Raw genomic sequence first — 24,997 nt, forward strand, 5'->3', positions numbered from 1 at the left:
TTTTAGGAAATGTGGGTTCAGCTGTTGCAGGGGTTAACACAGCAACACTCCTTGTTCAAAAGACATTCTTTTGATTGAGCAACAGAGTACAGTTAGCATTTTAGCAAAAAAAAAAAAAAAAAAAAAAAAAATCTATCTGTGCTAGTCCTCCCCAGTGGAAACTGCTTTATTTCTATACAGCTATCCTGGGAGTGACCTCTTGTCCCTTCCATTTAAACAAAACTACACCATTGCCCCATTGCCACCAGCATCCAGGGCAGGATACAGAGTTAAACTACATCCCACAGAAAAAAAGCACTATGGAGATGTAGTTAACAGGAGAGCCCTCAGTTTAACAACAAACACCCACTTGGAAAGGCAGACAAACACAAAAACCCATCCCAGAAATATATTTTTTGGGGGATTTTGGTTTTGCTGTTGATCTTCCCATTCTCCTCAGCTAAAATCACCTTAGAGTGGATATATCTCAGTACTCTTTTTTTATTTCTAATTCCTCTTGTCATTCTTTAAAGAAAAAATCTTTCAGAAAAAAAAAAAAAAAAAAAAAAAAAGAAGAAGAAGAAATAGAAAAAGAGAACTCTTCCGTTCTTGAAAGGATTTTAAACCTATGTTTGAACTGATTTCAAAAAAGAGCCTTAGTTATCCTCTGATACCAGGCCTGGTTGAAGAGTATTCAATACCATTCAGCACCATATTTTTCTGAAGATTGTGTCTTGGTTTACTGCCAATGTCCTTGATCAGAGCACAGGAGCATTTACTTAGGAAAATAACATTAAATGGCAGCCCATGGCAACAATAACAGCTCCATTGCTGGAATACACTCACAGAGGATGCATGGGTGGCTCGATGGCCCTGAACACTTAAGTACATTTTTTTCCTTTCAATTCCCTCTGGTACATTAATTTTTATTGATAGCTTATAGCTATGGCAAGTGGTCTTGGTTTTACTAACTTGCAGGACTGAAGAATATCACTCATGTGGAAAAAAAAAATCCCAACATAACAACAAGCTGCTTGGCCACCAGGCTGTGTGTTTGTATTTTGGAACCACAAGCCTTTATCAAATTAGAAAACCAATGGTTCTTCCCTTCCCTATTTTATCTGCTCATACATTAATTTCTTTCAAATATTAAAAAAATTATAATTTCACAGATTTATTCACTGATTTGCACTGTAGATCTAGGTACAAAGTTTAGTGGGTTTGGGAAATGCACATTTTCTCCTTTCTCAACCTATTCTTAGGAGGCTGGCTGAATCCTAGAAAAAAACATTCAATACATAATGTCACATGAAAATGTAAACTTCAACAAATTGCAGGGAAAAAGTAAGCAAGGACCACTTCTTTACAAGGAAATTTGATACTGCCAAATGTTGTTTCCTTTTCTCTGTATCTTTGCATGTATCACAGAGAAGCATCTGTGTCCAGTTTTATCTTAAAACACGATTTACTAAAATGAAGTAGAAAAAAACCCAAAAAATATCTGTTAATTTGCATTAAATAACTGTTTTGTGACAAAAAGACCAGGAAAATAAGGTTATGATATCCAAGTGCAGAGAGCTCTCTGTGACCATGGTCTGTAATCAAGAGTTTCTAGAGCCCATGCTGGAGTTATCCCCTGAATCCTGATGTTAATGAATCATGCTGAGGTTTGTTTGTTTGGTTTTATCCCACTGAAATCTTAAGGAGACTTTATGTTAATCCAGAGTGAATCCAGTTTCTGCTATTTCTACACATGTGACATAAAAATGACCTTGCATTGTTCACAGCAACACAGCTGCATATCAGCAGCCAGAAATCTGGAACACGTGGAAGTTGCTGAGTCAAGCCTTTAAAAGTAACACACACATTAGTAATGCTAATGATACTTGAAAATAAGTGTTAAAAAAATATCAGTGCATTACATCTCCCATTACAAACCCCAGAGCTCTTATAAAACCAGTGTTTTTTCACTGAACATGAAAGCAGCTCTGTCCTCATGTATGGTTTATCTTCCACTGCTCACTCAAAAATCTCCATACACTGATTAAACCTGCACGGCACAGAGCAAAAACCACCCATAGAATCACAGAATCATTGGGGTTGGAAAAGACCTCCAAGGGTGATCAAATCCAACCTTTGACCTAATAATATATTGTGGAGCACCACTCTTACTCTTTTTTTAATATTTTCAGCCATCCCATGGCTCCAAGAGCCCTGGAATGTGTGTTTGGCAGCAGTAAAGACTAACTTCCCAAGCTGTGGTCTCAGCACTTTTTCCTTTTTTCACTACACTATACAATGAAATACCACTGGTCATGATCTAAAGGACAGAAAATAAAATTAAGATGGAAAATGGGGCTCATCTTAACTCCTAAAAAACAATGGAAGTTTGGATCAGACTGCTAATGATTAGACAAAAAATATTTCACAAGCATCTTCTTTTCCAATTTAACAATGATTACAGTGTTACATATTAATTACCTGCACTATTCTTTATTTTAGGGCATCGGTGGTGGGTAGAACTGGAAAAGAGACTCATATCTGCACACTTTGGCTCCAGTGTGGGATCACACTGAGTCCAACAGCAGGACCTGTGCCAAGGTAAAGGCTTTTTAGAAAATGAGAGATATAAGCTCTTTTAATTTGATAATGCATCTAATTTTTACACTCCCACCTTTGTTTTGCCTTTTATCCACATTTGAATACTCAGAAAGGATGTAATGAAACCTGATTAATCAGCATTTTCAGAGAGAAATGTGATCTCCAGGAGCTCTTTGGGAAAAATGATTGAGGCACATGGGTTTTCTACTTCTGATTAGGAATCTGCAATCAAAAATTATGTTTACATAAAGAAACTTAAATATTATCAACAGCATTTAGCGCTGCAGAATTGGCACTAATGATAAAAATTAAGTACTGGTGAATCACATTTTAAAATTTTAACACTTGAATCAACAACAACAATTTTCCCTTTTAAACACAAGAGCTGTGACTTCCTGATGAAAGTCCCAGAGGTATTTTTTTCTTCTCTGGAAGGCATATTTCCCTCTAATTAATTAGGGTGAGGGACTGAGGCAAAGTGAAAGGATGAAGCAGAACCTGACTGCTGCCTGCAGCTCTGGCTGTTCTTCATAAACTGCAGAGAGAAAATTCCCCTGCAAAGGTGTTTTGCTGGGTTTGAGCAGCTCTTTGCAAAGTGGGGCTCAGAGAAGCCTGAGCAGCACAGGCTCTGCACAGGCTGGCTCCACTGCCCAGACCCTTCTTCAGGCATGGCAGGAAGGCTCAGAAAGACTGCCCTGAAACAGGGCTCAGGATCCCTTCCACTGCTTGCACTGAAACAAAATATTGATTGGGACTGCTTTTAATGTGCTTCCTAAATTAATGTTTGGCTTGCTTTCTTTTCCTTCAAGGATTCCCAGTAGTTGAATTTTAGAAGCAGCTTATCACCTCTGAAAACATCCCAGTCTCTATGTGACAATTCATATTCATGTGAAAGAGAAATACATTTTAACTGAATTGAGAAACATCTTTTATAAGGATGAGGGATAAAAAGGGAAGAGAGAGATTGTTCTACAATCATATAAAACGACTCTGCTGTACTGAGATTGAATAAGGGATACAGCAGATATTTTGTCATTTATTCCCTGGGATTTTGACTGGCTGGAGCAGAGAGGGAAGTGCTATCATAAACATCTCTGAATTGCTACAGGAAATTTTATTGTCTGCCAGATTCACAAATTGAAATAGATCTTCATTCTACCACTACCAGTTTTGCCAAAGTTTCTGCAAAGTAGACATAACAGAACATGGTAGCCTTTCAGGTTACTTCTGATTAAATTCATATCATTTGTCTTGAAACAAAAGTTTTTTTTCTTTTTTTTTAACCTGACTGCAACATATAATTTTAGTCAGCTAACACTAAATTAGACACCCACTCAGATTTATTATGATAAGAACATTCAGTAAGCTAATTTCAAGATGATGACTCCTATAAATTCTTATAATTTATTATTTAGCACTTTGGTTTTTAATCATTAAGTACGTGAAGACTTTGTAGGTCAAACCTGTATTAATGAAGACAGTAATCTATTTTTCAAACTCTCCGCTCCTCACCCACCTTTCAAATTGTAAATTAACAGAAATATCTTTAAACATATGTAGAAGAACAAAGGGAAAAATTGGGAGTATTTGCAGCACCATTTAACTAACCATTCCTGAGACCGTGTCTATTAAATCCACTTCCTCACAATTTTTGCAATTCTTACCAAAGGGAATGCTGAAATCAAACAAAACAAAAGATAGTCCTTAAATGAGCAATTTTAATAATCAGAACAGCAAAAAATGAATGGAAATTATGCAAAGATAAGCACTAAAGTTTTCATTAGATTGTTACATTAGCACAAATGGGGTCATTTAGAAGAACTTTCTCTTGCTGGCCACAGGTTTCTGAAACTTAAATATTAACCATATGAATTTTTTAATAGGCAAGTAAAGCTATCAGAGGGGAACTTCTCTTTCACTCAGCCCATGCTCAGGCTGGCTGATGGCTCCTCTGTCTGGGAGGGACTGAGGGGGCTCTGCTGCCCTAAAGCCTCTGACTTTCAAATTCCCATTCTGATTTTACAGATGCTGGTCCTCAGCACATATTGACCTTTTACTTATCATGCTACATCTGTTTGTTTTTACATCTAATGTTTCATTGTCCTCCATTCTCTGGTGCTTTCATTCCCCGTGGGACATTTAATCCTTACAAAAACACTGGACATTCTTTTCAGAAATGCATCAGGACTCTGAAAATCTGAATATATCACCCACAGTACAGCACATTAAACTACTCAGGAATGCTGTAAATCAGTTGAAATGTATTTTTAGGAAGAGCTCCTATAACTATTTCAGATCTCACACAGATGCATTTATCTTCGGTTTGCTGTTGCAAACTTAGTGACTCATTTGTTACTGGGAATAATAGTTGTGTCATTTCTCCATGCAATTAATAAAGCTTTGTGCCATGGGTACCTAGTAAATGAAATTCACCACAGGAAACAAAGCCCTGCAAGCAAACTGCAGTGCTAGAACTGCACCAGATTACAATGATCCACTGGTCCTTGCCCCTTTTAACTTACCAGCACAGGAACAAATATTTCTAAAAAATATTTAAAATTGTGTGTTCATGAATAACCAACATTACAAATAACTTTATTCAGACTGTAGACAGGGTTTAGGTTTGATGGAAATCATGTGAAGAAGAGTCTCACCTTCAATCAGATGTACGGAAAAGAACATAGAGAAATCCCAAAACAGGACAAAGGATTTAAAATTTGAATCCTTCAGGCACTGGCTGGTATAGCCACAGAATAAACCATGGTGATGACCCTGTTATAACTAGAGATAGAGCAACAGACATTTCCTTGATCCTCGAGTATTTTCACAGTATAAACTCTGCCAAGGACAATTGTGTCTGGAGAGTGGGTTGTGAGGCCAAAGGGGACAGGAAGGAAGAATGGAAACAAGGAAAGAATTGGGCTTGATTTTGTCCAGGAAAAGAAAAGAAAGGAATAGAAAAACTATGAATCAGCATCTCTGTAAGTGTCCTAGACCCAAGAGGGGTAAATAAGCCACAGTCCAAAGGGAGGTGGGTCCCTCCTTCTTTTACATCCAATTGCCAAACTAACTTATCATTAATTTACAAATCTTTAGCAAGAATTTTGCCAAAAAATGGTGGAGATGGCTAAACTGATGTCACTGGACCTCAGTGTGATCACTCAAATCAACCTCTGCTTTTCAAGGCATGTGGGAAGCCTTTCCTCCTCTTTGACTTAGGCTTCCAGTGCAAGCATTCATTACACAAGGAGAGAAAAAAATTCCAGTAAACAACATTCATCTGCATCCCTGCCTGAAGAAATCACTTCCATCACAAAGGCCATTTTGTTCTTGGCTTCTGCAACTGGAAGGATTCATGTCATAGGATTTTTAATGATGCTGTAATACTCCAAAATGCAGGTTTTGAGATCACAGAGGCCAAATTCTTTTGTTCTTGCTGAGAATAAAACTGCTCACAGGGCGGCTGGTTTTGGGCTGCAGACCCTTCCTGCTGAGGTCTAGACCAAAACCAACAAATCTTTTTACAAAGGCCACTGCACAGCTGTGAAATGATAACTCTCAGGCACGGTGGATTTGGGTCATATTTGACCTAATGATCTAGAAGTGAAAGTCTCCTTAATCCCATTACTAACGCTCTGACTCATCCGGCTCCTGATTCTAAAAATGTCTGCTAAACTCCTTAAAAAGTTACGTTTTAATCTGAGAATATTAATTACATTTAAAATTATGACTCCCCTATGATTTATAACCTGGCAGAAAACACTGCATTTTCATATGTGGTTTTGCAATTTTCACTTCTATATACCTATCATTTTCCATTGTTTATTTTCCTTGATTGATGGTAGGGCTTTGGAGGTTTCCCATTATGAGCCTTATAATTATCACTGGTAATAGAGAAGCTCTTCCTATTATATTCAGTGAGACTGCCCAAATTATTCATTGTAGACCATTGGTACAGGACTACAAGGAAATAAGAATTTATTTCCAGTCTCAGGCATATGCTAGATAAGAGGATGTATTTATTTCTCCATGTTTCAAAAGGATTAAGGTTTGAAAAAATAAATATCACTTAGCTTGTCAGCATGCAGAACATTATGGTGCTGAGTTTAAAGTCCCTTTCCTGGGTTAAGTACGACAAATCTAAAAACGGGAGGGGGGAAATCTCAACTATATCCTTACTCAGCTAAATAAATGAATACTATAAATTTTAGCTGTTAAGCAGGTTTACAGAACAGCCTGCACAAAACTGTATCTTGGCTTTAACAGTATAATGTGCTTATTTAGAGAAATGCTACAAAATTCCAGAAGTCCTTGACCCTTGGCTATACCAGGAGCTCACTGAATACATCATCTGGGTTTTGCTTAATTACACATAATTAGGAAATGCAATTATGCTTTCAGTGTTACTCTGCCATTAGGAAGGAGGGTAGTGGGCAGCAATAGCATCAATAGTATACAGGTCTTGAAATGAAAAAAATTACAGTCGACCTTTACAAACAGACAAAACATAGGAAGATTATTAAACCTTAACATTAAAAAAAAAATTGCTCTTGGCAACAGAAAAATATATGTTTAGAGGCATTTTTCCAGTCTTTTTGTTCAGAGCATCATTTAATGATATGCTCATTTGCATCAACAATCTGAGTGTCACCATTTTTCGTCTCAATTACTTTGATATGCTAACTTTCTAACATATTTATGACCTTATATCATTATTTCATATGCTAAACTTCATCCAGGCCGCAGATTAGAGAATTACCTTAATTATTAATTATATACTCTGAGAATTTAAACATTTTTTTTGTGTGCTCCTCCCAATGCAAGTGGTGCTCAGGCACCATGATTAGGAATGCAGTCTGCAACAAACTCATTCCCAAAGCAAAATTTACATGGCTTGGTAACGTGGGAAGGCAGCTATTTCACGCCTTGATGACTGCCCACCAAAGAAAACAGAGAGGAGATGAATGCAAGTTGACAAAACAGATATAAGGAAAAGAGATCTGATCATCTACTACATCACACTTCTGCTGCTTTTGTTTATCAGGCTTTAACTGCCCATTATAGCAACCAGCTATAATATAATAATACACTCCATTAAATAGATGTGTTACTTGTAATGTTTGTTCAGTGCTGAGGAATATTTCACCAAAGTATAAATTAATAATGTGGCATTTAGTCTTTCACTGGGCTTTGCCCTCCAAAACTTCATGGAAAGACAAAGGTGAGCTCAGCTGCACTCAGCCCTGAGGGTGGTGGCAGAGGGTTTTCCTCTTAGGCTGTGCTCCCAGTCTGCCAGGGAATCCATTTCTGCCACTTCATGAGAGCTTTCCAAACCAAGTTCCATCCTGCAGCTCAAAGACAGGCAAGGGTGGCTCTCCCAAATGCAGCCTGCAGCCCTTAGGAGGGGACAGAACCTGTGGCACAGGGGATGTCACGAGCCCCTGGGGGACACTGGGGTCACCCCTCAAGGATGTGAGAACTCAGTCACTGTCCCATCCTCCTGCCACCCAAACCAGCCCCACACCCAGAGGCTCCAGTGGGAGAGCACAGAAATGCATTTCTCAGGGTGCATTTGCTCCCCACAGGCTCCCCAAGCTTCTTCCCACTGCCCCTGGTACACTCATCCTGAAAAACTGAAGGTGAAGCTTCTACTTAAGGGAAGTAGCACTTTTAGATATATTTGCTTTAATCTCAAGAGTGTCCAAAAATAGCAACAATTCTGTAGTAGCATTTCAATTAATATTTACAGTCTGTTTCTGTGTGGGATAAAGTCTTAAATACTGCAGCAGCAGGCTGATTTTAGGTTTCTTTAAGAATCTAACACTCCACAAATGTTATTGGGTTCTGTTATTAAAATATTAAACAGAGGCAGATTGAACTGGATATGCTCCATCTTTCCCTTAGTGTTTAGCTTTTCTGCCATGCACTCTTAAACCATGTTTTGTTCCACAAGTAACTGCAAGAGCTAAGGGGGTGTGTGAAATAAAATCCTCTGTATAAAGTGCCTATCAGTTTATCAAACTTTCAGCGCTCTTTTGAAACATGAAGCAATCAGGCATCACACAATACATTTATAAAATAAATGTAATATACACTAGATGTAATCTAGGCTATTTTTATCTGCATTATATATCTCACTATCTAATATAAACTACTTACATGTTATCAGATATAATTACTGAATATATTTACAATTTGAAAAAGAGCGCAGCAAAAGATAGAGAATGAAGATAAAATGTAAGGGAATGCAAGTAATTCATTACTTTAATTGCTTCAAGAAGCTATGATTATGTTATTCTGCTATTAAAATAAGTTCCTTAATTAATCAGCCAAACCTACTGACAAGATTCCTTAAACCCATTTTTACCAACAGCAATATATTTGACAAATGTATTTTTTGGAAATACAGGGTACATATGATAATTAATTGTAATAAATTTATTTACAAACTGCACAGCATTCAGGATATTATTAAAATGGGTGTGAAAAAAAGAGCCATCAAAAACCCCTTCTGTTATTTCACATCATACTCCAACTCCCCACATTGGACAAGATTTTAGATTTTAACAAACTGTACAACAAGATGTTTGGGGTTTAGTCTGCAAAGCTGTTCCACCAACACCACTACACTTGTTTTTATATTGGGTCCTACACTTTTCTTCAAAAAAGTTTCTATGAAGAATAAAAACGAAACCACTCTCAGATTACACAAGGATTGCTCCAAGTACAAAGTGTTGTCTGCTACTCACTCAGCAGACCTCTATTAAACCCCCACAATCTGGCTTCAGAAATAAGTGGAGCAAAACCTTGCTGCACCTCCAAAGTGTTCAGCTTTGAGCTGTGCCAGAGACCTTTGAACAAGCTTTATAAATGACATCCATATTTGTCCATTTTTTGACTTAAATTGCTTTTGGTTCAACTGCATGCAGCACTGAATTGCCTTGATGCAATGTCATATGGAATGACATAAAACACAGAAAAAAGCAAGTTGCTGGCTAGGATTAGGAAAGAAAGGAGTCACGGCCCTCGTTCACTTCAGTAAATGTTGGAGAAAATGAAAATGAAACTTCTGTTAAGAGGTAATCTCTTCAAAGCTCGATAAGAGCAGGTGACATTTTACAAGTCTCAAGTTTTTCATGTTATATTTAGCAGGTACAATGAAACAATTTACATAGAGTCCAGGACTGCTCGTGTTCCTTTTCTCTTTTTCAGAGTAAAGGGACACATTCTGCAATTCACTGGGTTCTTAGCCTGCAAGCTGAGGTTTAAATTCAGTTTCACTCCCAAGCAGGGAATCTCTCTCACCATCTTTCACCCACAGAAAAAGCAAAGGTGAATCCCAGAATTTGGGAGGAATATTTTCACCTGCCCCTATTATCTTCCTGTCAGTAGCTTCCTGAATGATTCTTCCTTCACAACTAAAGCACTTCTCCCTCTACACCCCAGCTATTCAAATGTTGTGGGGAAATCATTCTCAGAGATTAATAACTTTTGTAAGAGCAATCTCTGATCCATATGGCATTCATCTTTCTATATATCCCATAAAATATCCCACAAGGCAACTGAAAATGCAGCATGGTTTCCTGCATATATTTAGATGACCTCAGACAGGAGTGTGCCTTGTGAATCTGAGACTTGTATTAAAGCACCTGCAATTTGGATGCTGACTCTTTGCATGGACCTAACTGTGGTAGTTCTCATCTTTCTTGTTTTATGCAACCAAAACCAGTCACTAGTTTATTCATTGAAATGGAAGGAACACCCACAATCCAGGCATTTTTAAAAGCAGGATAACAATGTCTTGTTTTATACAAAAACATCTTTTTCCATGAACTCCTAGAAGGTCTTATAATTTTTAACCATCAATAAAATATTCAAACATTCAATTGCTAATTCTATCCTTTGGAATAACACTACATCAAATTATATAGAATGCATATTAAAGATGGATCAGGCTAATAATTTAGAAGAACTTCATAACATGCATTCTTTTACAGATAACCTCAAATTCCTCAGAAATTTCTGTAATTCTCACACAATTATCACATAGTGATTTTGTATTTATAGTAAGATAAAAGCAAGGAAATTTAGCTGGTATAAATTTACAAGCAAACATCACTTCTAGATTTGTTTAAATATCTATTTAGTAGCCCGTGGCTTTCTAAAGCTTTACAAACATCCCCTGACTCCCAATCCTGGTATAGATAGGTGAGGTTAGAGCCTGTAAGAAGAGTGGAAGCAAAGTTGGGGTCAAGGTTTTTTAAAAGTACAGAGGCTGAATCCTGTAAATGACACTGAGAAAAACATGCAAAATTGGAACCTTGACCTCCTCCTCATTACCACTAGTGATCACATCCAGAGTGCAGCAGGATTAAAGGAAGAAAATGTTTTCAAGACAGGTAGATTAAAACAGTTCCATTAAAATAGTGCAGCTCACTGCTTTGATTTCTTTCTTCCAGGAGCAGAAAGAAATTGATATAATTCTCACATTTCAATGTGCATTTACAAATCAACCTAAGCAAAAATTCAGACAAGTTTCATTATGAGTAGAGTACAAAGCACTGATCAGCTGCTCTGGAAAGTTTGCTTCCTGCTTCCCATAAAGCCAATATGAGGTTAACAGGAGAATGAGAAAATATTTATTTTCCAGCAATAAGGGCCAACATTCAGTGCCCCTACAAGGGTGACTCTGGGCTGCAAAACTGTATTTTTTTAATAAATGCAACTATTTATATAATATTATGTTAGAACAGCAAGAGGCTTGTTGAAGGAGACAGAACATTTCTTAAAATTTGAGTGAACACAAATGGAAATGAATGCTCATAATGGCAATTCCTCTGGGCTGTTTCTCAGTTATGCTAATATTAAAATAGATGGCCTGACTTCATATTAAGACTGATACCTGCAAGAAATTCAAGAATAAAAAAATTAAACTCTACAATGCAATGTATTGTATCCTTATATACTGCACACAATGAAATATGGATCATTTATTTTGTAGCTTAATATCTTCAGTAGAACTACTGATTTGCAGGAGTCAATAAATATCCTTAGTCTGATATTTAAGATGGCAATGTCTTCAACACCTAATAAGAGTTTTATCAAAGAAAAGTATATTAAATTTATGTATTAAATGAATGTCTCAAGGAGACAAGCAGTTCAGATTTGATCACACATATTTTATTAGGTAGAGCCCCAGCTTTGTACATCTGCGTATTCAGCAGCAGGATTAAGCTGATGCTGTGAATGGAAACTGAATGAACCCTTTGCTTTGTTTCTGTGCAAATCTCTTATATTGATATTCTATTTCTCAGACAATGAGTAGCAGTTTTTAGTGATGAAACCCCATCTCCTGTGGCTGAATTGGCAAGCTGGGTGTGCAGCTCTAGCAAGAGGTATTTAACTCCCAGCAGACACTCCCCAGGTACTGCCAAAGATCCCATGTCTGAAGTGAGACCTGTGTGAGTGAATCCAAACTGGGAACCAAGCAGTGACACACTGGTTTGTGCTGAGAAAAACAAGAAATATCAGATGTAGATTTTCTTCTGAAAGCCTGACTGTAGCAAGTGAAACATTTGTGAAAACTCTGGACACACAAAGTTCAATCCACTAGTCTCAGCTCCACAGACAATAGAAGTTCAGAAACCAGTCTCAGCTTGAACAAAAGCAATGGGATTTTGCCTATCTGTAGCCATGCTCTCTTTTTTCCCTGTGGTAAGCATATGGTTGCATTCAAACTCGGGACATTTTTGTCCCAGCTATGTCACAGATTTCAGGAATGGCTTTGCATAAGTCACTTGGCCTTTGTTCAGTTTGCAGGCTGCAGAAAAAGCCAGCCTACTGCATTTTTCTCTTTTTGCAACAGGGAAATACAATACTCAGATGAGCATAATAATTTATGTATCAAGCAGATGTGCAAAAGACAAGATCACAACCTTTACATCCAAACCCTGCTCCACTAATAGTACTAACATCCCATCTAACATACTTGCTTCAGTACAGTGATACATTTGTTTGCAATGATTGTTACATTGCTTTTGATTAATAATTAAAGAAAGATGCCTAACCCAGGAGGAAATCTTAGGGAATGACAGAAACATCCATTTATGATGGCAAGGAGGTAAAGTAGTACAGCAGTCCCAAGAGAGCAGCCACAGCTCAGATGTTACCTCCAATACATGCTGATGCCATCCTGCACTGTCAAATAAAACTGAACAGCACAATAGAGATATGTGACCAAAACTGTCAGCACCGATAGGTACTGCAGAAATTGTGTTAGGAAAATGGATGTACTAAGATTCAATTTTTGGATTGTATAAAGGTTTAATTTGGCGACCTTGTAGGTCTTCTTGTAGAACAAGGGAGAGACCCCACAGTATTTAAAGAAAAAGAAAAGAAGAATCCATTTTTTGGCAATGCATATTTATCTCTTTATTTGCAATCCAGCTGACTGAGGATAAAAACTAGCCTGTACAACATGATGCCTTTGTTCCCGTCAGCTTTTCTCCTTGCTTATAATGACCAGGATCACTGCTTGGGACTCCTCTGCACTCAGTCTGGGAGGGGGCAGAAAGGGAAACTCTCGTTTAGAATTTTATGATAATAACAATGCCAATAAATCCGTAGGCATCAACATATTTCCCTACACAAAGACACAAAAAAACTGGACAACCGATTCCACAGATAAAATAGATGCAAAGGTAATTTCTATTTTACTCTGAACCTTTTGGCATGCTTGTGCTATCTTGAGTCATGTCTGCAGGTTCTGCAGATGTTCCTGATGAGGCTACAGCTTTATCTGTGTGAAGATTAAGGTTATCACCCTCCACTTCTCATGAACCATGGACAGATCCCAGCTGCTTCTCTTTGCCTTCCTGCCTTTTCCCAGCAGCACAGGCAGCTACCCCCAGAGCCCACCAAGAGAGGAGCCAGCAATAAAAAAATCTCTAATTCCTGTTGGTCTTGGGTTAGCACAGACTTAGCCTTTGGTGCATCATGGGGTTGGGTCTCCCAGCAGGGAGCAGGCAAGAGGAGGGGGGAATCTGAGAGGGAGATAGAGTTGTATTCTCAATTCTGGATCAGTCAGTCCACAGCCTTCAAGGACATTGATGTTACAGCAAGCAAAACTTTCAACCTATCTAAGCACATTCATCACACAGTTAGGCTGTGTTTTCCAATTTGGTGTGATATACAACCTAGGATTAATCAGCATGCATTGGAAACAAAAAAATAGAAAACAAATCAACACATCAAAATTATTTCAACCACCTGCACAATATCTCTTGATTGTCAAAATACATCTCTGGGCTGACAAATGGCACCAAGATTTCCCATTAGAGAAAACGTGCTGTTGATGGACTTTAATCGTGCACTCGGCTGCGTTTTGCCGCCGCCTTTTTCACGAGGCCACTTCAGCAGCAAAGTGATAATACAGAGCAGAACCAAATTCATCACACCACCACAGCCCTCCACACTAATGCAGAACACAACAGTCCAGCAGGCTCGAGTGCAGCTTCCTCCCGAGTGATGTTTCCATGCTTGCCCTGTGCAGGTTTTGCCAGTGACTTTCAGAGGGAGAAGGATGCTCCCTCTTCCCCTCCCGCTGCAGGGACACTGCACAAGCACATGTGGCAGCACAGGAAACGCACTGGGGAATTAAAAGTCACCACAGGGCTCTCTGCTGGTTCATACATTGTTTTCAACAAGACTGCAGAGGTGAACCTGAAGGTAGCTTTTGGCTCAGGAATCGGAATTCAGGTTATTTATTTATTTGCAATGATAGTGATGGAAGATCCAGAGGGCACCTGCTCATTCCCCTCTCCTATGCTCTGTTAGCTTCAAACAGGCTGCACACAGCTTTGCCCTCTGCAGCACGCCTGGGTAACACTGCTGTGCACACACCTCTGCAGAAAGGACAGGTAGTTTGGGAGTAGCCTTTGAAAAACGTATCCCATGGAATGTGTGCCCCACCTGCCAGGACACTGAGTCCTTGTTGACTTAAGGAGTTATTGCAATTTACAGCCATGCACTGCCATCTATTCACCCCCCTCCAGGTCCACAAAATGCATTATTGCTGGGTAAACTTATGATGGAGTGGGTTCAAATAGTATATTTGTGAAGAGTTGTTATTGCCACAGCCTTAATGACAATCACCACGGCTGGCTGTAATTATCTGTGCACACCAAGGAGAAAGGTGGCAGGGAGGAACTAGGAGAGATGACAAATAAAGCTCACAACAGCAGTAAATATCCCATGCTGGTGTTACACGGAACGGCCAAACAAAAGGCTGGTCAGCATTTGGTCATGTTTCATTTACTTAGTTTTAAAACTGCTATAAAATTATTTTTTAAATTGCTACAAGTGAAAGGATGAAACTTCATATGTGACTTCTAGCCTAGGAATATAACTGTGCAAAATGTCATTAACATGAGCTGCTGGAATGGAGCTGTCCTGGGATCCTTTCAGTTTAGTGATGTTGGCTACGTTGTGTTTCTGAGTGAAAAAAACACCAGTGCTTTTGGAACAATGTGTTTTAGAAGGAGGTGGAATAGAGGTCAAATTTAAACAAAAAATAATAAAAGAGCATTAAGAATGCAAGTCTGTTTTTAAAAGCTGCAAACAGTGCTGTTTGCAATTCTGTATATTTACTTGATTTTTAATATCTTTACAATCAAAAATTATTAAAACTGCTGTATAATGCATGTCCTGTTCTAATATATTTATACAAAACCTGCACTTATTTATATGAACAGCATTAAGTCCATATGATAGAACCTGCTTGGCACCTCATAATTCTTTATTAGCTCCTTGGTTATTAATATTTTCATATTCATGGATATTTTCAACCTTTTATAGAATTACGACATTAATAGAGAACTAGAGATAAAGTCTATACATATAATACTTAAATTCTGACTTATAATGGGTAAACCCAAAGCACTTCAAAGTCATTCTTATGTGTCTCAATTTTCCTAGCCAACTGCAGCCTATTTATTTAAGTTTAACCTCCCAGGGCCCTGACAATGACTAAGCACAATAGGGACAGTTAAGAAGGGCGTAGGGAGAAAATTAACTCTGATTTTGCTTATTTTTGTTGGTTGAAGGCAGAACTGTCACCTTATTTTAATGCATTCTTATTCCCTACCTCACAATTCAGATAGAATGAAGATATAATAATGTGATAATCGAGTGCCTTCACAGAGCCCACCAGTGCATTACAACTCCAACATGCAGAATGCAAACATCTGCTGGCATCATTAAACCATTTCTATACTCTACATACCCAGACTTGACCCTGTGACCATTTCTACCATTAGATTTGAATGACCTCAGCAAAAGAGCTGAAAGGCCAGAGTATTAATTCACAGAACCACAAGCTCAATTTAAGATTTAATTTGAGATAACTAAGAGCAGCTGAAGGTGTATTCAAACTTATAAGTGCAGAATAAAAGATCTTACCCTGTTTTTCAAGTTAAATATAAATTCAATTATTTTTAACAGATTTATTCACAACTTTACAAACAAGGCCAGGGTTCTTTTAGCATACTTCCAGCTTAATATCTGGCAATGTGATGCTTCTGTTTAGCAATTTTTTTTCTAATTTATGAATATCTTTCCTACAGGGATTTTTCTGCATTCTGATTATATCCCTAGGGGGGAAAATGCTTCATTTATGAGCTATTCCCACCATACAGCTTTGAAACGCTCACTTTTATTCCAACTTAAATTAGCTAAAAGCCTTTTTGCTCAATCAAGACGTTTTTACATCTAAAAATCTTAATGTGACAATTAAAATATCTGAGAAGTCAGATAATATAACAAGTGCATAACAAGTGATCCAGTGTGGAAGATCTGTCTCCACCTGGCTTTTTGGTAGGTTTTACAGTGCAGGTTGTACAGACATGTTATGCAGGTACAAATACACACAGTTTATTCACATTACCAGAGAAACTTTTCAAATGAGGAGTGCAGAGCTGTGTGCCAGGACCTGTCATTGTAGCTTCACATCACCCACTCCCTGACCCATCTCCTGGAGATTCACCCTGATATCCTAATCCTGAATCTGTTCCATTCATTTGTGGACACTGCTGAAGGCTCAAGGAAAAATCCAACTCAGATCTTTCCCAGGCTGGGGACTTTTCTCAGAGATAAACAAGAGGAGGAAGCATGAATAACACAGATTAACACCTGTTGTTGATCACAGAGCCTGTGATGTTTTACAAAAAGCATGTTTTCAAAGAGGTGTTGCCTCTTGGACCAGTGAGCCTTTCTATGCTGTATTGCATGATCTATTCTATATAAGTTTGGTGGCTTTTAAATAAACTGCTTCTTCTTGCTGCCTTGAAGAAATCATGTGTGTGTTGCTAAATTATTCACTGCTCCTAATCAGACAGACATTCATCCACTTCCTCCCAGGTTTTAATTGCCCTGCTTGTTCTGTCAGCTCTCCCTCATGGTGCAGGGATCTCACAGGAATCAGTTCCCTGCTCTGGCTGTGGGATGAGCACATCAGCCACTGCTGGAGCCCCTTCCCATGGGACAGGGCACAAGGCAGGGGCCAGGCACCCTCCCCAGCTGAGGGACCACCCCACAACCACTGAACAAACATTTCCCACCAGCAAGCCTGGCTCAGCTGAGGAGCTCTGGCAGGACTTTGCCCCAGATGAAGATTTCATCCTTCACTGCTTTGCCAACAGCCTGCCATCGCTGAGTTCACAATGGAAAAATGCTTTATAAATCCTTGGATCACATCTTTACTTATTTCATAGCTAAAAGTAGCTGCAGAAATGATATAGATATGTCTACACTGCTGCCCTCAGAGTTAATTTTACATTATATTTTAAAATCATTGTTAAGCCAAGCATTTTGCAGATGAGCAACTGCAAAGGGTGATGAGCTTTACTTACACCTGGCTTCAGTCTAGGACACAACAGAACAGAGTGCAATGAACATTAAGAGACTTGAAATCACCTACAGAAAATCAGGCATTATGCTGGAGTGAGAGGGAATATTCATAAAAATTACAGTGACTTTTTAGTTCTGTGTGAGAATGTTTTCTAAATGATTAGGCCATGATACACATGGAGTAAAAATGCAGCCCAAATCCCAGCTCACTAAGGTGAGAGCAACACAGATCTGTTCACTGCAGAAATGCTGCTCAGATGTTTCAGACAAAGAGCATCCCCTTGTCTGAACCCCATCATCAAGATGTAAGGGGTCAGGCACTCTGCTTGCTTACCTGAGGGGAAAACAAAATCAGGCATGCAGATCCATTCAGCACAATATCATATGTGGCATATCCTACTTTTTCTTTTCCCGTGTCTTCTCCCTTACACCCCTCCCTGCTTTTGAAGAAAAACATTTATCACTTTGCTCCTAGGTGCAAAAAGTGACTGTGGCTAGGTAGGGCAGGTTAAAATTTTCTCTGACTCCTCAGCACATTTGTCATGCAGGCTGTCTGCCTGCCGAGGAAACCTTTTCACCTCGGGCTTATTGTGAAGACATACCCCATGAGAAAGGAATAAGGTGAAAAATGATGATGTCACTAGGTTGTTGCAAGGTTAGCACACCCTTAAATGGAGTAATGGTAAATGAAGCAGCTGCTCAGCTCCCTACATATATATGACATTCATCCCCCCATCCTATAAAAGTGCAGGACTCGCAGAGGACTGAGCACAAACTACTTGTTGACATAATTAGTGCTGGCTCAAAGAACCTTTCTAATAGCCAAGTTGGCTGCATTTTGCAAGCTTTCATTGGCAAAATTCAAGTAAACTTCAGCCAAGTTCTGTATCTATTTTGTTTTCTGTCTTATGTGTTTCCCAACTTGGAAAAAGGAGCCAAAATATTCTGGTAGCTTTTCAGTTTTGTGGTAGTTGGTATTTTAAGATGTTACTGGCTTTTAAAATACACAAATGTTTTGGAGGAAGTGGAGCTCTCTAGGAGGAGATAGAGATTATAAACTCACAAGAAAAAATATAGGAATAAGATGAATTAATGAGTCTTGGCTTGCTGCTATCTTAACAGCAGACTTTCTGCATGAGCACTGCAAAAGGCTTTGAATCTGTCATCCCCTGAGTTTTCCTATATCCAGAGAGACACAAAATTTTCCCAAATAAAAGTAAGGAAACTGAAGAAACCATTTTTATATAACTTCTTTCCTTCTCTGCATTCATTAAATGTTGAACAAAATTATAACCAATTTGACTTCTGCAGTTTCATATAACTGTGTTTGGATCATGGGACAATGAATCTTTATTTGCCTTCTGTGCAAAGTTTTTTCTAGCTTGCCAGAATTCTTCAGTCCAGAACTTTCAGTTGCTCATAGAAAATAATTTATGCAAGAAGGACATTTTTTTCCTCCATTTCTTCATATTACTTTGAGTCTGCTCTACTTTGAAAATAGTTCCTAAATGTCCTGGTAAGCAAAATTAGATAATGTAGCTTCATAGTGCAGTTTTAATTTAAAGGGACGGAAATCAGTTAGCTGTGCAATTACTCTAACTGCAATGCACATTCTCTAACATTGCTTGGTGACAATAATCCACCCTTGGGTCATATTCAATTGTTTCCCTTTTATCAGTGACATAATGGGGGATTCTACTCCTCACACTACTTTATAATGGTTTTACTAAAACTCTCTTCCAACTGTTGCAAATATTAACACGTTCCACACAGCAGAGAAAATGCCAGTTTGTAATCAAAGATAATTTTTCCCTTTTTATTTTTAACTAGATAAACATTTTCACTCTGTGTATAAGACACAAAGCAAACCCAGAAAAACCTTCAAGGTGGAAAAATATTCCTAAATATCCCAGTTTTACCCTGACTTTTCTGCTGTTATTTTGAAAATGGCAGCACTAATGACTTTCTTTGTAAGATCTCATTTTCCACTTTCTTATCCCTGCCACAGATCTGCCCCCAAATGCTGCTGAAAAAGATGTTTGACATAAATCCTGGCTCAAGCCCATGAGGTACAGAAACACTGCACAGTTAAAGCAAACCAGCAGGAAAAAACCACTTAATGTAAGCAATGAGAATCTTTGTATACTTCCAGGTACAGCACATGCCTTAATTATGTACTTGCATATGTATTAAATGCATTTTCCTATGCAAAATATTGTGTATATGTGTATAATTATGTGCATATTTTCAGGATTTGCGTGAGAAAAGACCAGATTTCAATGTTATGTCAACATTAAACTCTTCTATAAAATGTGTGCTTCAGCATCTGCCTTGTGATTAGTAACAGGCAAATACATTTTAAGTGTGTTTCTTTTTGATGACCAAAACTATTTTGAAAATAGTCCTTGTGATATTACATTCAACTACAGTGTCTCATGACTTCTGTATTGGGTTTGTCTCGGGCACTGTAAATGTGAAAATTAGGCAGATGCAGAACTCACCCTGCTGTTGTGAAACCCTGGAAAATGATGGAATGTTTTGTGTTCCATGTGCCATCAGCAACCCCAGAACACTTAGAAATAATACATTATTTTCATACATGTCTCAAAATTTCCCTCCCCCCACTAAGAGTTTTATGCACTGACCAAATGCAACATGCATTCATACCTTCTGATAAGAGAATCACCCAATAAAAATTAAGTGATAGCATTAATGGCATCATTAAGAGCAGACCTTTACTGAGACAGCAGAACCAAGCACATGACATCTCTCAGGGAGAACAGCAAATAGTCACATTCTTGAAATAGCATGACATTTCCTGGCTTGTTTAATAAACTCCAAACTACTTTTCAGGCAAGACAAGACAAATGCCCAAGAGAAGAATGTGTGGGTTCACTTTCACAGAAATTTCTAAGCAACAAGAAAAATAAATTAAATAAATAAAATACTGTAAGATAAAATATAAGTAAGAGGATGTTGAATCGAATCAACAGGTTGCCTGAGAAGAACTCCATCCATCCCAGCAAGCAGTTCTTGCAGTATTATTTAAAGTGAGGGATGCACAGGTCACAGACACCAAACAGATTTCAGCAGGAGCAAATCATACAGGTTACTTAGTTATACCTACATGTGGTGGGGCATTTAGTGTTCCCTATTAAGAAAAGAAAGATCTGAAAGAAAAATCCTCCTAAAGGCTAAAAGTTGCTTTTGTTTTCCTAGGATTTAGAAACTCTTGGCTCAGCCTTTTGGGATTCTCACAGCTTTGTGTACACTAACTGCTATGATGTAAATATAAATTATATTTTTCATGTTTGCTTTGCTCTATTTCTTATATGACTCCATGCAGCAGTAAAACTCTGCTCCCCTCCTGCCCATCACCCTCACAGGTAAGTGTCCCTCCAAACATCTGCAGAAAGAACAGAAATGGCTTTAATACAATCACCAGGATCTACTAGAGCGGCTGGTAATATAAGGAAGACCTGAAAGAATAACAAGCATGGGATGGGTTACTATAAATTCACATAAAACTCTATTTTTATTTGTTTGTGAGGACCACATAGTAAATCTCAATCATAAGAAAATTGCCCATCTACCTCTTCAACAGCAGCATTGCTCAGAATACAGAGACACAGATTAATTATCTGCACTTTATGCAAAGTACATGAATACTTTTTATACTTTTTACACAAATTCAACTGAAGAACTAATAAAACCTTTTACATTAATTGTTCACTAATTTTGCCTCATCTTATCTCTGCTATGTTAAGCACTGCTGTATCCTTCAGATTATTACTTTTAAAAATAAATCACAGAATAATTTTGCAGGAGCAAAACGTTATGAATGCTGATAAATGCTTGAGAGTAATATGATTTGTGTCATTATTAGAGGATGTATACTCAGTATCAGAAGTGCTTTCATGACAAGGAAGGTATTGAAATTCAAAAACGTTTAATAAAATGTAAACCTTATAATCTTGCAGGTATTTATCCTGCTGCTAATTACATCCAGGGGGCCTGGCACACATGTAAAAGAGCAATGGGTATCAGCAGGGAGCATTCACTAACTCAAAAAGTTAGAAAGACCACTTTCCCTAGAGATAAAGAGCTGTTAAATCTGTCAACTTAAACCTTAATGCATAACATCTCAAATAATCTCTATTCTCTTTACAGACAGCCTGCATTAGAATTAATGCAGTAATAATCTGGTAGACAGCAACTAGCAAGAATTTAAGAGATACACGACTCCAAAACTCAGCCTGATCAAGTATTGGGAGGTTGATGCCAAAATTGACTGTTCCACAAATGAATAATTTTCTCAGAATACCAGAACAATTTTAGCTAAAGTCTCGAGTGATGGAGTTTTGTCTCACTATCATTTGCAGGGAATGGTTTGTGTGGATATATTCCTGCATGAGTGTGTGCATCCAGAGCTCTGCAGGCACTTTCCCAAGGGAGCACACTGCTCCCAACACATCAGTGTTGCACTCTTCAAGGTTATTACTGCAATTGGTATTCTTAAAATACCCCACTAAATTTCCTCACAAAATAAGTATTTTTGCCTTGACCAGACATGTTAGGCAGTGCTTTTAAACTAAGCCCAAAGCTTCTTGTACCAGCAGTGACTGAAGCAGGTCCAGCAGGGTGAGCCCAGAGCTGGCCTGGGCTTTGGGATCAGGCACAGGACAGGGATGCACACTTTGGGATGCACACATCCATGGCCCAGATGGAACAAGCAGTGCTTACAGGGAGCTGGGAACTGCTGCTCTCCAAAGGCTGCACTCCACACCTCTGCAGTAACTAATCCAGACAAATGACCCAGTCAGAAACAGCAACTGTAAACAGGCCACACTTGCTGACATTGCACAACTGCAGGGAGAGCCAAATGTGGAGGCAAAAAAAAAAAAAAAAAAAAAGAGAGAGAGAGAAGAAACAACAAAACCAACCCAAACCCAATGCTAGAGTTTGGGCTTCCTCCCTGACTTGGCTGACACAACACATGAAGTTAATATTGACACACAACTACACATTGGCCAGAAGTAAACAAATACCAGATAAATCTGATGGATTTAGAGAAGAAGGGATTCAAAAAGGATCTTGGGATAATGGTAAACTCATCACTTAAAAACAAAAGGTGAAGTGAAAGGGAAAAACAGTGAGAGCCAACACATCTTCTATTTTGCATGCTTATACCCACAGTTGCTTAGAATGGGAATGCATGTTCAATGAAGTTAGAAAAGGATTATTTAATTCTCCAGCAAAGCCCAGCCAGAATATTGTGTCACCACCTTATAAAATGATATTAATATAGCACTTGAAAAGGCATTAGGAAAAGCAAAGAAGCTGATTCATGGACTAAAAAGTGTGAGCTTATGGGACCTAAGTTCACATGGCTTAGAAAAAAGATATTTAAACAGGAATTTGAAGATCATATATATCTATATATACACACACACATATAACAGAAACCTTGAAAGTAAAATAAGACAGTTGCACTTGCTATTTTAAGAAAATACTGTAATAAAAGCTAAAGAAGATACACATTTAACATAAATTGAGACACTCTGACATAAAGAATATTGAAGCACAAAATATCCTTCCTTGGTCAAATGAAGTCTCACTTTAGCACTTGTCACGGACATGGAGAGAGGTAATTTCTAGTGACTGAATCTAGGTCATATGCTCTTTCATGCAAAAGGCAGAACTAAAAAATTAGATGGAGTAGTAATTAAGCAAAGCCCAGAAGTGTCCAGTTGTGCTGGGAGGAGCTCAGAGAGCTCCTGCACTTCTGGGAGGTTGCAGCTCTCTTGCTTTGCACTGCTGATTAATTCTTCCTCTCATTCTCAGCACTGTCTGTTTCTGGGACCAAAAGTCTTGACAGGATTTCCCTGAGCACTGCCTTGCCTTCACCTGAGCTACAGGACACAGTTCAGAAGGATACCAGGATGGCCCAGAAACTCTTCTCTCCCTTCACCTCCTTCATGCCAGCACCAGGTACAGCTATAATCTAACCCAAAGTGAGTCCCTATCTGCTAAAATAAAAGAGTGCAACCTTCAAGTGCTCATTCATTTCTTTTAACCACCACTTTTCAACATTAAGGATTATTAACTTTAATGCCATTGGTGAGAAACTTTATTATGTTTTCAAGAAATTGCTTTAAATCAAAACTGCAGATAAGGCATTTTTCTCCCCTCAGAATTACATGGTTGTGTTGGCAACCAGCAGGAATCCATTTGAGCAATAGAATTACCACCTCCTGGAGGTGAAAAATGGGACAAATGCAGGAGGAGTGTCTCTTCTTAAAAGTCAAGGGAAAAAGGGCAAATCAGGAAGGAATGGAAGCCCTGGGAATGGGAAAACTAAACAATCTGCTGTTGATTTAAGCCTTAAGGGAAGTTATCCTAACATCACATAACTGCAGTCCTGTGCAGAGATTTTACAGCAAAGCTGCAGAAATCAGAGACAGAAAAAGTAACTCCCCCCTCTTCCATTCCAATCCCAGTCCAAGTTCAGTATCAATCTGAGATTTTGAGGTCTCAGTGAATTCAGCAGGGCTGGGCCATTTGACACCAATAAATCCATCCCCTATTTCAATGGCAAAGAAGCTGTAGCAGCTTTCATGGCCATGAAGGCTCATCTGGCTAGAAAGTTTTCCCTGAATAAGCTGCATCTCTTTAAAGTGAAAATATGAAAAATTAATAGAGATATCCCTCTCTGAAATTAGGATACTTGCAAGAAATTTTTAGTATCTAGAGTACAATACACAGGTGACTTCTGAGTAAACATCATGAGCACGTGGAAAGTTAAAAATGTGTCATGCAGTCAAGGTTTGTGAAGAAAAACAACTTTTGGATTCTGGATTTGTTTTCCTCCCACAATTAACAGAAGGTTTCTATAGGTGTGCAAGAGTCAGCAATACACAAAATGCACACAATTTGTGCAAATGTTTTATCCCCAAAATAAAAAAGGATTTTGTTTTTACGCTGAATCTTCATCTCAAATCTTTTACAAAGTAACTCTGCTGGGCTGATCTGAAATCCTGTTAAAGCTTATAAAGACTTTTTATCAGTTATAAAGCCACTGAAAATAAAGACACTTTAATGGACACCACATTAACTATGGGATTCTGAACAAGGTGCAGCAGTATAGACCAGTAATATTTCTTCTTGGTGTCAATGTACAGCACAGTGTAGGCAGAATGCATGGATAGTCACAAATCCCCAGCATTATGCCAAGATGACAGAGTACTTGTCTTTTTTTGTTCTTGTGCTGCAATTTATCTTTAAAAAAATGGACCCAGGTTTTCCTGCATACTACGAAAAGTGTCCAAGAGAATGTCATAATGGCATTACTCCTGCTAGAAAAGCTAATCTACTTTACACTGTCCTCCTTTATGAGGTACTGTCACTTCCCAGAAACAAAGGTATCCACATAACACTTGCTGAAAATAAGTTGTAAAGCACTGTCAGTTTCTCTGCAGAAAAATGCCAATTATATCCCATGCTTTTCTTTCTT

General features: G+C 38.3%; 1 protein-coding gene across 1 annotated transcript in view; it reads right to left on the reverse strand.

Annotated features, from left to right (window-relative positions):
- WWOX (WW domain containing oxidoreductase) overlaps window positions 1-24,997 on the reverse strand; it is a 467,831-nt gene that overhangs the window by 173,545 nt on the left and 269,289 nt on the right. The gene's annotated exons all lie outside the window — the stretch shown is intronic.

The sequence above is a fragment of the Erithacus rubecula genome (genome assembly GCF_903797595.1).
Source record: "Erithacus rubecula genome assembly, chromosome: 12".
Taxonomy (NCBI): domain Eukaryota; kingdom Metazoa; phylum Chordata; class Aves; order Passeriformes; family Muscicapidae; genus Erithacus; species Erithacus rubecula.